Source organism: Microcebus murinus, chromosome 30, assembly GCF_040939455.1.
Source record: "Microcebus murinus isolate Inina chromosome 30, M.murinus_Inina_mat1.0, whole genome shotgun sequence".
Taxonomy (NCBI): domain Eukaryota; kingdom Metazoa; phylum Chordata; class Mammalia; order Primates; family Cheirogaleidae; genus Microcebus; species Microcebus murinus.
In genome coordinates this window covers 7004084-7009489 of record NC_134133.1, presented here as the reverse complement: position 1 = coordinate 7009489, position 5406 = coordinate 7004084, and the positions used below count along the sequence as shown (strand labels likewise).

General features: G+C 41.7%; 1 pseudogene; it reads left to right on the top strand.

Moving 5' to 3' along the window:
• The first annotated feature begins 3296 nt into the window (after positions 1 to 3296).
• Positions 3297 to 4160, top strand: LOC142865601 (3-hydroxyisobutyrate dehydrogenase, mitochondrial pseudogene; annotated as a pseudogene).
• The last annotated feature ends 1246 nt before the right edge of the window (positions 4161 to 5406 follow it).

The window sequence follows — 5406 nt, the reverse complement described above, 5'->3', positions numbered from 1 at the left end:
GTTATTTTTTTTTTAAGTATGGTACAACCATCTACATTTGTTCAAATAAAGTGAAGTCGTCTTCTTCTGGAACATCATCCTCACTCTCCAAACCCCAAATTCCATCCTGAATGTCCTGTGACTCTATTTCCTTCTGAACCACTGGCCCCAATGGTTCTCCTGTCGAGCACTAGAGTTCTAGCAGGGCAGATGAGAAGGGCTGCTCGTCTTCTTTCCCGCTCTGTGACGACATGCATGGGTTGTGCAGATGTGCTGCGTAGCCACACCCATCACTAGGGCTTATTTTCATAGCCACGCCCAGCACTAGGGCTTATTTTCATAGCCACGCCCAGCACTAGGGCTTATTTTCATAGCCATGCCCATCACTAGGACTTATTTTCATAGCCACGCCCAGCACTAGGGCTTATTTTCATAGCCACACCCACACTAGGGCTTATTTTCATAGCCACGCCCATCACTAGGGCTTATTTTCCGGGTAGGGCTTCTATTGCGCCCATGCTTAGAAATCCTGCTGGGGCTTATTGTATGGGTAGGGCTTATTTTCAGGGAAACACAGTAGCAAAACTTGAAGAGTAGCTATTCCATAAGTATGAATTTTCAATGCAATTGATTTACAAACCACCATGTAACGTGTAGTATACCATTTCTGTTTGGATTTCATGGACTTCCAAGAGTTCATAGTTTTCACACTGCAGTTTGTGAGTTGTACTAGTATTTTATATTGTCACTTAAATTACGATCTAAAAGATATTTACCAGTTATGGAAAGAAAACAACTTTTGCTGTACTATATCCTAATTGAAAGGCAGTTTAACAGAATAAGACTCTAGATTATCACTGGTGTTTTTTGCAGTTAAGGTCTTCAGATGTATTTCTGGGCTCCACTAGTTTTTCCTTGTACAAAGAATCCATATAATACTCAAGTCTAGGAACCATTATGTGTTAGATTAGATCCTTGCTACTCAAAGTATGGTTCTTTTTTTTTTTTTTTTTTGAAGACACAGTCTCATTTTGTTGTTCAGGCTAGAGTGAGTGCCGTGGCATCAGCCTAGCTCACAGCAACCTCCAACTCCTGGGCTCAAGCGATTCTCCTGCCTCAGCCTCCCAAGTAGCTGGGACTACAGGCATGTGCTACCATGCCTGTCTAATTTTTTCTATATATATTAGTTGGCCAATCAATTTCTTTCTATTTATAATAGAGATGGGGCCTTGCTCTTGCTCAGGCTGGTTTCGAACTCCTGACCTCGAGCAATCCACCCGCCTTGGCCTCCCAGAGTGCTAGGATTATAGGCGTGAGCCACCGCGCCCGGCCGAAAGTATGGTTCTTGAACCATCAGTGGCAGCAGCTCTTGGGGTTTTTTTTAAAATGTGGGTTCTCAGTTTCCGCCCACACCTACTGAATTAGAATTGGCGCTGGATTCCAACACAGGTAGCTCCGGGACTGGATCACACTCCAACATTTAACCAAATGTGTTACTTAACCTTTCTGAGTTTCAAGTCCTCATCTGTAAAGAAAGATGATAACATAAAATCTAACGTCCTCGATTTTCCATGGTGATCAAGTGAAAAAAATTCACATAAAAGATGTCAATCGTACAGTGTAACCCGAAGTATAAATATTAGCTATTGCAATATTTTCCTCAAAATAGTAAGGACAGAAAAAAAAATCTTATCATACAGATAGTTTTCTATTTTAGCCAATAGAAAGATGCATCTTCAAAAAATGCTCATGGCTGACGCTGCCTTCAACATTTGGGGAATACACACTTGGATTTCCTACTAATTTGTTAATGGATGAAAGACCCAGTATTGATTTGCTTAATGGCAGTGTGTAACCTGATAGTTTATCAAATTCTCTGTGCAGTGAAAGTAGATTTCCAGAAACAGCATTTAAGCTCCACTTGAAAGAAAAATACTTGTGCTTGCTGCAGAAACGAGCAGATTAAATTGGAAACTCTCCTCCTGGCAAGACCTGCATTCAGAAGAGGACTCAGTCCATACAATCCATATTTACGTCTTTTGTGCTAAACTCCTAAAATATTGACTCATGTTTTAAAACACGACGTGGAGCCCAATTCGGTGTGACTGAAATTAAGCCACACGGATAGCCTCGTCATGTCGTTATGGCAACTTCTCACACAACTGTCCTTTCAGTCGTTGAACATTTACTAATTTCCTCGCTTTGTGAGGAAGCCCCAGTTGCTTTCTCAAAAGGCTCATCTTGGTATCAAAAGAAACTGTGTATGATGATGATAGAAACATTCGCCACAGAAACTTTGGGGAAAATAACGTTTTATTATTAGTCACACTTTGCATTTCGACTTGTTTTCTTCCTCAGCATGCCATTTGTGGTGCCTCTGATTGCTGACAATTTAGCAGACTTTAGTAATAAAGGGACTGGTTGGAGCCTTGCTTTCTTTGTAAACCCAGGATGGCACGAAACCCCCAAACCATCTACAACTGAAAGAGGTTTTCAGGTGGAAAGCCTCTGTCTCTTCTCTGTGTCCTTTGAGTCTAGATAATGTGTTTACTGGATGAACAACAGAGAATCCCTGAAGTTCTAACATGTATTTTAAAGTCATCTCCATCTTTTCCAGAGTGCACAAAAATTAACTTAATTATTTTACTTTTACAGGGCTAAACTGGGATAATATAGGAAACAAATCAAGAATGTCAGGAGTGTACCTAGACCCATGCGTGGAATTGAATGAAGACGCTTAAAGACCTTTGTGCATGGAACAATAAAAAGCCTGAGGGACGGTTCTAGATTAAAGGAAACTAAAGAGTCGTGACAACTAAACACAACGTGGAATCCTCAACCGAATCCTGGATTGAAAAGAAGTAGTTATACAGCCGACCTACGGAATGGGAGAGAATTTTCACGAGCTACACATCCGATAACGGGCTGATAACCAGAATCTATTTAGAACTCAGGAACATCAGCAAGGAGGAATCAAACAACCCCTAGCAGAAAGTGGGCGAAGGACGTGAACAGAAACTTTCCAAAAGAAGACAGAAGAATGGCCGACACGCATGTGAACAAATGCTCAGCATCTCTAATCATCGGGGAAATGCAAATGAAAACCACAATGAGATATCATTTATCTCCTTTATTAAAAATTCCTAAAAGAGTCTGTGGGCCAGCCGGGAGGTGGCAGAGGTCGTCGTGGGGAGGGGGCAGCATGGCAGCCTCCTTGAGGCTCCCAGAGGCTGCCTCCAGCCTCCGGTACTAGAGCTGCCGGCCTTGCAGCTGTGTGTTCTAGGTCACTGGCTCCTAAGACTCAGCTGGATTTATTGGACTGGGCAACACGGGAAATCCAATGGCAAAAAATCTCATGAAACATGGCTATCCGCTTATTGTTTATGATGTGTTCCCTGAGGCATGCAAAGAGTTTCAAGATGCGGGTGAATAGGTAGTGTCTTCCCCAGCAGATGTAGCTGAAAAAACTGACAGAATTATTACAATGCTGCCCACCAGTATCAATGCAATAGAAGCTTACTCTGGAGAAAACGGAATTCTAAAAAAAAGTGAAGAAAGACTCATTATTAATAGATTCCGGTACTATTGATCCTGCAGTTTCAAAAGAATTGGCCAAAGAAGTTGAGAAAATGGGAGCAGTTTTCATGGATGCCCCTGTTTCCGGTGGTGTAGGAGCAGCTCGCTTGGGGAACCTCACATTTATGGTGGGAGGAGTCGAAGATGAGTTTGCTGCTGCCCAGGAGTTGCTGGGGTACATGGGCTCCAGCCTGGTGTATTGTGGGGCTGTTGGCACGGAGCGGGCTGCAAAGACCTGCAACAACATGCTGTTGGCTATTAGTATGATTGGAACTGCTGAAGCTATGAATCTTGGAATCGGGTTAGGGCTTGACCCAAAACTATTGGCGAAAATCCTAAATATAAGCTCAGGACGGTGTTGGTCAAGTGCTACTTATAAACCTGTACCCGGAGTGATGGAGGGAGTTCCCTCAGCTAATGATTATCAGGGTGGATTTGGAACAACACTCATGGCTAAGGATCTGGGATTGGCACAAGACTCTGCTACCAGCACAAAGAGTCCAATCCTTCTGGGCAGTCTGGCCCATCAGCTCTACAGGATGATGTGTCCAAAGGGCTACTCGAAGAAAGACTTCTCATCTGTGTTCCAGTTTCTACGAGAATAGGAGATCTTTTGAGTGAACCCTTGGGCCATGGACACTGTTGGGAACCAAACTCTGTCTTGGCACTTCCTTCTAGCTCACTCCGCAAGTAAATGGATTTAATCAAAGGTCACCTGTCTGCTTTTGATTGTTGAGGTCACACTAGTCCCTAGGATTTTTCACCCATTTTTAACTGCTTATTCTTTGTCTTTTTAGCAAATATATATTATCTGAAAAAATTTTTCCTACATCCACTGATGGTCTCTGCTAACTAGCTGAGTTGACCTTAACTTAAAAAGTTTGATCCCTGAGCATCTTCAATTAAATCGTTGGATACTTCAATCAGGATATTATTTACCTTACAAATAAGCCAAATATTTTGTCAACAGGATGAAACCCATCTTAAAGGAAAGAAAAGAATCGGTGTGAGAAGAGAAGTATAGTGAATTATTACCTGTGTCCCCTCAGGAAGTTTGTCCTGTTAACCAAGTGGTTACTGCATTGCTGAGGTTACTGCTTTATTTTCTAGGGAGTTGATAAGGCAAAACAACCTTTTGCTGCATGTTTATAATGTGGACTCAGTGATAGTGTCTTATATGTCCCCTACAACTCCCAACACTCAGCAGACTTGTTTTTATATTTTTTTGCTTCCCTGTACATTCTTACTACATATTTTTTGACTTCAAAAGAATGACATCTTTAGACCTGTTTCAGAGCCAATGATGATATTTGCTTTAGATAATTATTACATTATGCTAAATATAACCATATTATTTTGAATTCAAATAAATTTCTATGCTGAAAATAAAAAAAAAATTCCAAAAACAATAAATGCTGGTGTGGATGTGGAGAGAGAGGAACACTCCTACACTGCTGGTGGGACTGCAAACTAGTGCAACCTCTGTGGAAAGCAATATGGAGATACCTTAAAGCAATACAAGTGGATCTACCATTGGATCCAGCAATTCCACTACTGGGTGTCTACCCAAAAGATCCAATGACACTCTACAAAAAAGACACCTGCACTCGAATGTTTATAGCAGCACAATTTGCAATCACAAAGCTGTGGAAACAACCCAAGTGCCCATCAATCCATGAGTGGATTAATAAAATGTGGTATATGTACACCATGGAGCACTACTCAGCTATAAGAAACAACGGTGATCTAGCACCTCTTGTGTTTTCCTAGATAGAGGTGGAACCCATTCTACTAAGTGAAGTATCCCAAGAATGGAAACACAACCACCACATGGACTCACCAGCACATTGG